Genomic DNA, 12,821 nt, shown 5'->3' with positions numbered 1-12,821 from the left:
GGAAAAGAAAGCTCCAAAAGGGTACAATCCAGATAGATAGAGAGAGCAATATGCTCAAAGCAAAAGGCTAATAAAGCTGCCCAAAAAAAGCAGCATCTATCACCCTATTGACCAGTCTCATCCCCATTCCCCCACCACCCTTAACATATATAACACTATGCATCAACTTTTCAACAAGTTATGGCGCTCATTCAAGGAAATGTATATGTAAAACTAACATTTAGTTAATAATAATAGTTAATTTTTTATTGCAATTTTATTTTTTAATTTTAAAAATTAACTGATTTTAGTTGAAAAAATTAGTTCCTACTTAAATTCTAAACTAAAATATCAAGAGTTACTTAAGCATATAGTTAGAGTTTAAATCTTACCAAAAAAAAAAAAAAGTTTAAGTTTCTGATTGATTAGCACTTATACTCTTCTAAAAATGCTCGTTTTAGTTATTATTAGCAACGGTACATATATATTTTGAATAACAAAAAGAGGACTAGTGTTTGTTCTCCAATGTTGGCTTTGTTAAGATCTTAAGGAGCCTGCGGAATGAATACAATATAAATATGGTGCTAGAGATGGGTGGAAGGGGGTTGTCTATGTACTTGAATGAATTTATGAGAATGATATTGCATTGAAGAAGATTAATTAGAAGCTTGAAGGGTTTTGATTGTGGCAACTCATCATTGAGTAATCTGTTATGGTGGATTCAGAGCAGAGATGACGAGAAGAAATGCAATTAAGAATTCAAAAATGTTTAGTAACAAAGAAGAATTATTAAAAAAATGTCAGAATTTATCTTATTTAACATCTATTAATTGTTATAATGATTAATGAATATTAAATAAAATAAATTTTTATTTTTTTTTCTATCTCTATAGTATTATCGTTATAAATTTATACATGATCAATATATATCAATATGATAATGCTAAAAACACAAAAAAAAAAAAAACAGAACTTAATAAATGTTAAATAAAGCAAGTTTTGATTTTTTTGACTAATTATTTTTTGTTAGTAAACATTTCCGATATATCATATAAGATTAAACTATGATAGATTAATTTAAGGAAAAGTCTAGAGGGCCAGCAACTGTAATACCCTACCACACAGAGTCTTATGCTTAAGTCATAAAGTTGAGGTGGCAATGTATTACGACCTCTAAAAGTAAAAAAATATATATATAATAATAATGAAAAGAGATAGTATGCTAGGAGTCTTGAAAAATAGGTAAAACAAAATCACAAAAAATCAAAAAGCGCAACCCTCAGAAAATGTGGTTACTTGCGTGCTAAGAGACTTAGAAGATAAGGATAAGAATGAGCGACAGAATAAAAGAAGGCCAAGAATACAGCATAACTAGCTCCTGACTCAGTCTGCGAAGACAAGGCTGGCCGGAGAATATATATATATATATATATATATATATATATATATATATATATATATATATATATCCCAAAATACTCAAAATATAAAATAATATCCTAGCTCTCCCTCAACCTCTATGAGGAACAAAATAAACAAGTTTCTTGGAGAGCAAGCTAAGTACATAGGTACATATAAACAGAAAAATCCCAAAATAACCCATGGACTGCTCTGCTTCAAGGATCCAGACGCCTAGCGAGGAGTCTCTCGACCTGCATCTGAAAATAACAACACAGTATGGGATGAGAACTAGATGTTCTCAGCATGGTAAAGGTGCCACGCGTATAATAAATAAGGTCCTGGAAATGCCAGAAGCAATCCTAGAACTCCGTCATACAAATATAAAACTTAGTTTCTAAGCAAAAGCCATAATTAGGGGTAGGTAATCTAAGCATTCCTAAGCTTATTCAACTTCAAACCTAACATAACCACCAACCCTTTTCACCCTTTCTCCGTTCCTCCGTCACTAGGGGTGGCAAGCGGGGAAGCCCGCCCCGTCCCGCCAGAAGCCCGCCATTTGGCGGGCTGGTCCGCCCTGCCCCGCCTAGTGAGGCGGTTCCAGAATCCCAGCCCGCCCCGCCTAACGGCGGGCTGGCGGGCTAAACCCGCCAAATATCCTCTTTTTTTTTTTACTTTTAACTATTAAATAATATATATAAAGATATAAAAAAAATCTCTTTTGTTTTTTACTTTTAACTATTATAATTTCTAAAAGTATAAACAAATTATAATTTTTGTATTCACAAACATTAAAGTCTTTGTAATTATAAATATCTAATAAACATAATTATAAATCAAGTTTTCATTCAAAACATAATTATAAATATTGTTTCCAAAGCAAAATAAACATAATCCAAAACATAATTAACAATATTGTCTCTAAAACAAAACAAACACAATCTAAAACACTCAATTTTCATCTTCATTCTCTTGAAAGTTGGGTTGCGGGAAGTTGAGTTTTGGTAAAAAAAATTGTAAAAATATCCCTTGCTAAAAAAATACTAAGCCCGGCGGGAAAGTCTGCCCCGCCCCACCAAAGTCCGCCAAAACCCTCGGTTTAAGCGGTGCGGGTTAAGCGGGATTTTGCTATTTAGTGGTCTCAATTTTTCAGCCTGACCCGCCTTTTTTTGGCGGGTTACGCGGGCCGGCCCGGCAGGTTTAGGCCTGTTTGCCACCCCTATCCGTCACCCATAAATCATGCAGAGACAAGCATCCAAACAAGTTCACACACAAGTAAGAAGCAGATAGTGCAAATAGCAAGTATAGCAAGTAGCAGAATATATATATTTTCAATTAGACAATCTCAGATAATGCATAGCAATCAAAACAAACAAATGCACATGATGCATGCCTGTCCTATGGCTGATGATATCATCTGTCGGTTATATAGCCAACCCGACATGTCCTAGTAGCTAACCATGGACTGAAATACCCATGCAGAGCAAGTGGGTTTGAGCTACAACCCCCTTGCTACTACCCGCTTAACCCAGAGCTAGTGGAATAACCACTACTGCAGCTACTACCCAGGTAGGTGTTTAAAAGCTCAACCTGGAGCAAGTGGGAGGTCCACTACTGCTACTACTATCCAGGCATTACAAACATACATTTATTCGATTTAAATCAAGCATTATCATTATCAATTCTCAAACATTAATCTAGAGCAAGCGGGACGAACCACCATCCTTGCTACTACCCAGGTATCTCAAGCATATATTCGTTTATTCCAAATGAGTTCAATCATCCATCAACATATCACTATCACAAATGTTCATCATTTTTCATAACATTTTCACCCTTCTTATTCATAATCCATCATTTTAACCTTTACTTCACCCTCAAGTTGCCTTAATATCCTAACTTCAACTAGCTACTGTACTTAGTACTATACCTTATGTTTAAAAGGATGAAAATGGAGGTTTAGAAGTGAAAATTTGGTTTAAAACACCCAAAATCCAGTTTTACAGCAAGCAGTGGTCACGCGTGAGTCATGTGTACGCGTGATCATGCGCATTGGCTTCTCACGCGCACGCATGGATTCTCGCGCATGCGTTGTTAAAATGCCATGCCACGTGTACGCGTGGATTGACGTTTTCCAAAAATTGGCAAAATGCCCAGAAAGTTGCTACAACCAGTTTTTAGCACATGTATAACACAGTTTTATACACCAAACTTCCGTCGTCCATAACTTTTTCTACAAAATTCTGTTTTTCACAAAATTGATATCATTCAAAAGCTTATAAAATCATCTTTCATTTGAAATAAACCACAATTCCATCCAAAATTTGAGGAGCAAGTTATGGACTTCCAAAGTATACCAAAATTCACTTTGATGAGTTTGGAAAACTCTAAATTAAATTGATGATGATCAAATATTATTAATAGCAAAATTATTAATCTAATCTATATATGTTAATTAAATTAATTTTTCTGTGCAGGGTTTACTTGGGCCGAAAAATAATTCTGGTGCAAGCCCAATCACATTCAGCCTTTAGTTTTGATGATATATGATGAATATGGCTGAATTGATTTTGTTATGCTACTTGGGCCAACTTAATCAAACTGAAAATGCTTTCCTATGTGTTTTATGCATGATCCAAAAATTCATCAGGAAAGCAAATGTTACCAATTGAGCCAGAATGATTTTGGTTGCTCCAAGCCTAATTGTGTTATATGCTTAAGATCTAATGCTTGATTTCAAATCCATCAGGAAAGCAAATGTTAACATTTGCCTCATGCTTTCCAACGGATCCCATTTCTCTTCTTTGAATGGATTCTAAATTTAATTTGCTAGCGTTGGAAATATAAGTGAGAGAGAAAGTGTCATTGATTTGACTACAAGCACTAAAGCTACACGCTTGTCAGCAAAGAGAAAGGGAAATTGATTTACTTTATTCTCTATCTTTGTTTCATTAATTATTGTTCACAATTTCTCTTTCCTCTCTCTCATCTCTTTCTTTTCTTCGGTCATTGTCCAGGAAATAATGGAAGCTATGTTCAGCTACCAAAAGAAAGAAGGAGCTGCATGCAACAAGACCATCAAGCTAATGATGGCAAGAAAACATACTAAAATAAAAATGAGCTATGGCTGAGATTGTCACCAAATATGGATAGATTTGGTGAAGTAATCTTGGGCTCTTCATGCTCAAAAAGGAAGAAGAAGATTCGGCCAGCAAGGTGAGATTCTTGGAGGCATGGCTTGTCTTTGATTCTGCTCAACCACCACAGGAAGTAGCTAGAGTGGCGAAGTGATGGTAGAGGCAGAGATTGAAGCAGATGAAGTCATCATCATCATGAAGCATCAAGGGCCAGAAATCCATCTTGGAGAGCAAGCCAAGGATGGAGAGCTCGGATTGATGAAGAGTGATGACCAAGGAAGGACTAGAGGTAATTGCATGTTGGTTATTGCATGGTTATCTCTTCTCTCTCTGTGTGGCCGAACCGGTTTCTTGAAGGAAGAAGAAGTTGGCTTGGGTTTTTGGCTTCAAGTGTGAAGATTTATCTCTTCTATAAAAAGAGAGAACAGCCACTGTTTGGAGCAAGGAGTTAGAAGTAAGCAGTGAGAGTGCAAGGCACAGGATTCTCAGAGCTACCTAAGCTTACAGATTTTCTTCTCCTTCAATGTATTCTGTTTAGTATTTTTCTGTTTAATTTTGTCATGTCTTGAGTCTCATGGAAAAAAGGCAAACAGTGAGGTTTGTATGAAAAAGCCATAGAGCGGAAAAAGGCAGAGAGTGCAAAATTAAAAGAAAAAGCCATAGATGTCTTAGAGTTCCTTTGTTCATCTATGTTGTGTTTCATAATTCTGTGAGAATCTCCTTGTAAGTTGGGTTAGCACTTTACAGTTTGTAATCAGATTGATTATAGTAAAATTCCATCATTGTTGTGATGGAGACTGGATGTAGGCTGCAATGCACTTAGCAGCTGAACCAGGATATATCTGGGTGTAATCTTCCTTCTCTCCTACTCCATTTATGTTTTCTACTGCACAGGAGCAAAAACAAAAAATGTCTCGTGCCAAGTGACGAGACAAAATGAAAAAGTCTCGTGGCTAGGGACGAGATAAAAACAAAAAAGTCTCCTCTAAGTCCAGCAAGTGTTAGCAAGCAAAAAGGGGGCTAAGATTCAACCCCCCTTCTCTTAGCCACTGAAACCATCAATTGGTATCAGAGCTTGGTCTCAAAGAGATCAAGCTTTGCGGCTTGGAGAAAAGATCCAGATGGCAGAAAGCAGTTACTCTAATCTGGTATCCTACAACCTTACTGAAGGACAGTCAAGCGACAGACCGCCTCTTTTCAATGGGAAAAACTATACCTATTGGAAAGAGAGAATGAAGATCTTTGTGCAAGCAGTAGACTACAGACTCTGGAAGATCATTCTGGATGGTCCTCAATTTCCAACTATCACCAGTGCCGAAGGAATAGTCTCTCTTAAACCAGAAGCAAGGTGGACCGAGGAAGATAGGAAGAAGGTGGAGCTAAATGCCAAGGCTGTTAACTTGCTCAACTGTGCTATCAGTTTCGAGGAATACTGGCGGGTATCACGATGCACAACGGCAAAGAAAATCTGGGACAAATTGCAAATCACTCATGAAGGAACCACCATTGTAAAGAAGACTCGGACAGATATGTTGAACAGAGAATATGAAATGTTTGCAATGAAGGAAGGAGAGTCCATTGATGAATTGTTTGAACGATTCAACATCATTGTTGTTGGCTTAGATGCTCTGGAAATTACATATCCTGATTCTGTGCTTGTGAGAAGAGTGCTGAGATGTCTCACAAAAGAGTGGGAAACAAAAGCTTTAATTATTTCTGAGAGCAGTAGTTTAGATTCCATGACATGTGATGATTTGAGAGGAAACCTTCTTGCTTTTGAAAACACCTATTTGAAAAAAGATTCAAAAAAGAAAGGAATTGCTTTTTCTTCTGTGACTAACCCTCTGGATGATGAATCCAGTGATAACTCTTCTGAAAATGAGTTTGTGTTGTTTGCAAAAAAATTCAGGAAAATGGTGAAGCTCAAAGGCAAAGGCAGCAGCTCAAGGAAGATGAAGAAAGACCTTAGCAAAGTAACCTGTTACAATTGCAAGGAAATGGGACATTTCAGATCTGATTGTCCCAAGTTAAAGAAGGAAGAGAAGCCGAAAAGAGTAAAGAAGAAGGGACTGATGGCCTCATAGGAAGACTTGGAGAATGACTCAGATGATGATGATGAAGAAATCGAGACCAAGTCACAACCATGTCTCATGGCAGATCACATAGATCAGGTGTGCCTAGCATCCAAACGGAAAGAAAATATGTGGTATATGGACAGCGGATGCTCTAGGCATATGACCGGAAAGACAACCTTCTTCATAAAGCTTGATGAATATGATGGAGGACTTGTCACTTTTGGTGATGATGCAAAAGGAAAAATAGTGGCTGTTGGAAAAGTTGGTTAGGACGAGATAAAAATGCAGGCTTGATGGAGGAGTTATGATCAAGGGGGAGGCAACGCAGATTTAAATTTTCATGGGCCCCACCTAATAATTCCTGATTCCACCATGTCAGTTTAGTTAGTTATTCTTTCTTTGAAAAATAAAATCACAAAATCCCTTGGATTGTCTTTTCATATCTTGTTGGAAGAAGCATGTTGTCAAATCATATCGTTTCCTTCCAACTAATCCCTTGATTCAAGGAAACTCCCTTTTTATCATTTTTTGAAACTCTCATTTGGTTAATAACCGCGCCATTATGGTCATTAACTTCCCCATCATCTCTCTCCAATCCACATTTATTGCACCACTAACCTCCTTCCACCCTCACTCTCTTTCGGCATTCACCCTTTCATATTCAACTCCTCCATTCATCCTATCATGAAAAAGAAAACTGCACTTAGGAGAATTAGCCGAACCCCCATTCCAAAAAACCCACCTTTTTCATCACCTCCAACCCATACGCATATCCATCTCCATTCTACCTCCTCTTCTACTCATTCCCCTCCTTCCAAAAAGACCGAAACCATGCGCCGTAAGGTAGTTGCTCAGAAAACTTTAGGGAGAGGCAAAACTGGAAAGACCAAGGAACCTAGTGTTGAAGAGGATGAAGACGAGTCACATACTTCGCCCCCTCAATCACCACCGAAAAGATCCACCCCACATGCAAGAAGCTCTCAAAAGAAGCAAAAAAGCTTTGTGTTACATGATACTAAGGAACCTGCGAATTTGGAGTCACTTGAATTCAAGAACAAGCATCACAAAAATCACTCACATTTTGATCCTTCTCGGTTCTACTCATGTGCTTTCTATGAGTTTCACAAAGATGTTTTGATGAAACGTCATCTCTGTCCCTCTTACTTGGTGAACCTTGAAAATCTGGCCAACAAATGAATCAACTTTTCTTCTCTGTTTGATGCTCTGAAATGGACCCCCTTGGTTCAGATTCAGAAACTTGTTTACCCGGGGCTGGTCCGGGAGTTCTATGCAAGCATGCGTTTGATTGATGGCTCGATCCATTCTTACGTCAAGCGTGTTTATATGACCCTCACCCCTCAAACCATAGGTGCTGCTCTTGGGTATGAAGATGATGGACCAAAAGTTTACATGATTGATAAGTGGGATGATCAAGTTGGCGTTTCACAGCAAACAGTCTTGCAACACATCTGTGCAAATCTTTCAGGTTTAGATGGACTAATCCCAACTCATCGAGCACTCGGCCCTGAAAACTCTCTATTGCACCGTATCGTCACTCACATCCTCACTCCACAAAGTGGCTCTCATCATAGAGTAACAGTTTCTGATTCTATCATTCTCTTTGCTCTTATCACTTCTACTCCAATTTCATTTGCTTATATTATGATACGTCATATGTGGGAAGCAGTTAAAAGTACTAAAAAGGCTAATCTTCCATATGGCATGTTCCTCACATGTATATTTGAGTATTTTAAGGTTGATTTGTCTAATGAATCTGTTGAGAACAAGGTTTCAATGATTAAAGGAGGAGGAGTTTTGGGCAAGAAAGGCAAGCGGTCTGTTCACTCTGAACCATCTCTCAGCGATCTGGAGAGCCGTCCTGAACCCTCAAATGTCACTGCATCAATCCGGGAGGTGCTCAGTGAGTTCCGCAACATGTCCAAGTTGATGTTCAAATCCCACAAGACTGCCCGGAAATTGGAATATGAACAGGAAAGGGCTTGGAAGAAGTGTCACGAAAGGGTTGGCCTCATGATTAAGAGCTTTGATGATGAAATGGGGACAGGAGATTACGAAGATAATTTCGGTTCAGAGTTCAATCTTTCTGATGATTAATGACTGTTTCTTTATTTTTATTTGATATTGGCTCCATTAGGCTCAATCTGTTTTTTGTAGGAGCATGACTTGATACTCACTGCTCTATGATACTTTGATACACTCTTGTTACTTTATTATGGATATTTTGTTGTGTTGTTCATATTTTGTGCAGGTGCCCCTTGATGACAAAAGGAGGAGGAAATTGAAACTAATGAAACAGGGGAGGATTTGCTGAAACAGGGGATGAAATTTTCAATTGAAAATTCATGATCACCCTTGTTCAAAGAATGCATGTTGTTATTGCATTTGTTTCACTATGGTTACTGCTGTTGGAAATGCATTTGGCATTTGGTTGTTGATCATATGAATGTCTAGTTGTTGATTTATCTTGATGAACATGCTTGTATTGAAATAGGAATATTCTTATTCATCTTGGTAAACATGTTGGTTTGAAAATTTATTTTTAACAGTTCCTTTAAACTGTGATATCTAACAGCTGCAATGTTTTTGATGTGATCATGAGTGATTCAAAAATATTTTCTTGAATAATATTGCTCTGATATCTTGACTGAAAATATTTGAAAATTTTTTTTGAACTACATTGTTTTGGAATTAGTTGATGTGTGTAAAGTTTGAGCAGTAAATCAGTTTATGATATCAAATGAGTTTTGATTATCAATTTAAAACTGCTCATAAATCAAGCATTTAGCATCATATAATATGCTAAATAACATTGTTCTTGAAGCTTGATTAAAATGTTACAGGTTAGTGCTTCCCTTGGTAAAATAAGCATACATCAAGGGGGAGCCATGTGACATTTAGAAAGGGGGAGAAATTCAACCTTCAAAGGGAGTACTCATGCTCAATTCTTTTAAAAAATTTCTTTCCATTTCAATTTTAATAATGTTTGTCATCAAGGGAGAGATTGATGAGTTTGGAAAACTCTAAATTAAATTGATGATGATCAAACATTATTAACAGCAAAATTATTAATCTAATCTATATATGTTAATTAAATTAATTTTGCTGTGCAGGATTTACTTGGGCCAAAAAATAATTCTAGTGCAAGCCCAATCACATTCAGCCTTTAGTTTTGATGATATATGATGAATATGGCTGAATTGATTTTGTTATGTTACTTGGGCCAACTTAATCAAACTGAAAATGCTTTCCTATGTGTTTTATGCATGATCCAAAAATTCATCAGGAAAGCAAATGTTACCAATTGGGCCAGAATGATTTTGGTTGCTCCAAGCCTAATTGTGTTATATGCTTAAGATCCAATGCTTGATTTCAAATCCATCAGGAAAGCAAATGTTAACATTTGCCTCATGCTTTCCAACGGATCCCATTTCTCTTATTTGAATGGATTCCAAATTTAATTTGCTAGCGTTGGAAATATAAGTGAGAGAGAAAGTGTCATTGATTTGACTACAAGCACTAAAGCTACACGCTTGTCAGCAAAGAGAAAGGGAAATTGATTTACTTTATTCTCTATCTTTGTTTCATTAATTATTGTTCACAATTTCTCTTTCCTCTCTATCATCTCTTTCTTTTCTTCGGTCATTGTCCAGGAAATAATGGAAGCTATGTTTAGCTACCAAAAGAAAGAAGGAGCTGCATGCAACAAGACCATCAAGCTAATGATGGCAAGAAAACATACTAAAATAAAAATGAGCTGTGGCTGAGATTGTCACCAAATATGGATAGATTTGGTGAAGTAATCTTGGGCTCTTCATGCTCAAAAAGGAAGAAGAAGATTCGGCCAGCAAGGTGAGATTCTTGGAGGCATGGCTTGTCTTTGATTCTGCTCAACCACCACAGGAAGTAGCTAGAGTGGCGAAGTGATGGTAGAGGCAGAGATTGAAGCAGATGAAGTCATCATCATCATGAAGCATCAAGGGCCAGAAATCCATCTTGGAGAGCAAGCCAATGATGGAGAGCTCGGATTGATGAAGAGTGATGACCAAGGAAGGACTAGAGGTAATTGCATGTTGGTTATTGCATGGTTATCTCTTCTCTCTCTGTGTGGCCGAACCGGTTTCTTGAAGGAAGAAGAAGTTGGCTTGGGTTTTTGGCTTCAAGTGTGAAGATTTATCTCTTCTATAAAAAGAGAGAACAGCCACTGTTTGGAGCAAGGAGTTAGAAGTAAGCAGTGAGAGTGCAAGGCACAGGATTCTCAGAGATACCTAAGCTTACATATTTTCTTCTCCTTCAATGTATTCTGTTTAGTATTTTTCTGTTTAATTTTGTCATGTCTTGAGTCTCATGGAAAAAAGGCAAACAGTGAGGTTTGTATGAAAAAGCCATAGAGCGGAAAAAGGCAGAGAGTGCAAAATTAAAAGAAAAAGCTATAGATGTCTTAGAGTTCCTTTGTTCATCTATGTTGTGTTTCATGATTCTGTGGGAATCCCCTTGTAAGTTGGGTTAGCACTTTACAGTTTGTAATCAGGTTGATTATAGTGAAATTCCATCATTGTTGTGATGGAGACTGGATGTAGGCTGCAATGCACTTAGCAGCTGAACCAGGATATATCTGGGTGTAATCTTCCTTCTCTCCTACTCCATTTATGTTTTCTACTGCACAGGAGCAAAAACAAAAAAATGTCTCGTGCCAAGTGACGAGACAAAATGAAAAAGTCTTGTGGCTAGGGACGAGCTAAAAACAAAAAAGTCTCCTCTAAGTCCAGCAAGTGTTAGCAAGCAAAAAGGGGGCTAAGATTCAACCCCCATTTCTCTTAGCCACTGAAACCATCACACTTTTTACCAAATAATGCCTAAACCTCATTTTCACCAAATTCATATTCTTTACCCATAAACCTGCATATTCATAACATCTCAAGCCTCATTTCATTAATACTAACCACTAAATACATTAATACTCACACCATTACATCAAGCACATACATTAATCATAAGTCCACCCTTTCCAATCATAAGCTTCTATTTTAGAATTCATCAACCCATTACCTTCATCCATTAATAACAAATCATAATTCACTTTCAACTAATTAAACAAGCCATAACCATCAAATTCCATCAACTTATATCAACATCATCATCAACCCATCATTAATGATTACAAGTACACATATTCAACAACACCAACAACTCATACTCATGACTTCGAATACAAGTTCAATCATAAATTTATCCAACATCATCACACAACTAATCATTTCATACATTCAATCATTTCAACTTAACCTATAGTTCCCTAGTTTAAGTTTTCACAAAACCTTATATGTTAAACGCGCGAAACCTAAGCCATACCTTGACCGATTTTCACGTATTTTTCGAAATAACCCACTTAGGCAAAGGCAAACCTTCAACACCAAAAATCAGCTCTATCACCAACCGAGAACTCAATCAAGCTTCCAATGGCTCCAAGGACCTCATATCATACACACACACACACATATATATAATACATATATACCTAAAATTCAATACCCAAAAATACTTAATCAATGAATTAGTTAGATTTTTAGGATTCTCACCTTACCAATGAAAAATTAGGACAAGACTCGGCAAGTCCACCAAGTTAATTCGATCCTAAACACCGAAATTATACAAAATTTTAACACCAAAGCCCAATAAATTCAGAACTGGAAATGAAGAAATTGAGAAAAAAAATGTGGCTTCCTTACCTTACAATGTTATGGGCTTTGTAGAGTTCGACGCCGCGGTCGCGTAGCCACAAACGGATCGTCAATCGGAACTCCGAATCAAAAGTTACGCGGATTTGAAGTTGAAGTGAGGGTTAGGTTTTTATTTTTATTCTTCTCCTTCCATGAAAGTTTCCCAGCGTAAATGATGAAGAAGGGAATAAGAGGCTGTGTCTCTTTAATGGGTTGGGTTCAGTTGGGCCTTGGACCTATTTTGGGTCTGGTTCAACCGGCTCGGTCCGTTCGACCCAATCTTGAGCCAAATTCTTTGAAATTAGTGTCGAAATTCTCGTTTTAACGAGCTCTATCTTATTTTAATATTAGATTTACATTTTTAACTTTTCATATTAAAATTTAATTTATTGACTAATTATTCGTTAATTTCACAGAATTTACAGCAACTTTATTAAATTCTGACCAGCATGTAACCAGCAAAGAAAAGTGAGCCATTGGATGAAATCTCACAC

The 12,821-nt window shown here is 37.0% G+C and overlaps 1 long non-coding RNA gene across 2 annotated transcripts; it reads right to left on the bottom strand.

Annotated features, from left to right (window-relative positions):
• Positions 1 to 1,454: 1,454 nt before the first annotated feature.
• On the bottom strand, positions 1,455 to 12,504 carry LOC140182596 (uncharacterized). 2 transcript variants are annotated; one of them, XR_011878513.1, is made up of 3 exons: positions 12,337 to 12,487; positions 11,960 to 12,241; positions 1,455 to 1,637 (listed from the first exon to the last, which is right to left on the bottom strand). It is a non-coding gene; the product is annotated as an uncharacterized lncRNA (long non-coding RNA). The 2 variants fall into 2 exon arrangements; XR_011878512.1 differs by lacking the exon at positions 1,455 to 1,637 and having other exon boundaries at positions 11,514 to 12,241; positions 12,337 to 12,504.
• Between the last annotated feature and the right edge of the window lie 317 nt (positions 12,505 to 12,821).

Source organism: Arachis hypogaea, chromosome 20, assembly GCF_003086295.3.
Source record: "Arachis hypogaea cultivar Tifrunner chromosome 20, arahy.Tifrunner.gnm2.J5K5, whole genome shotgun sequence".
NCBI classification, from domain to species: domain Eukaryota; kingdom Viridiplantae; phylum Streptophyta; class Magnoliopsida; order Fabales; family Fabaceae; genus Arachis; species Arachis hypogaea.
The sequence above is the reverse complement of the archived record's forward strand: the minus strand, read 5'-3'. Positions and strand labels throughout refer to the sequence as shown.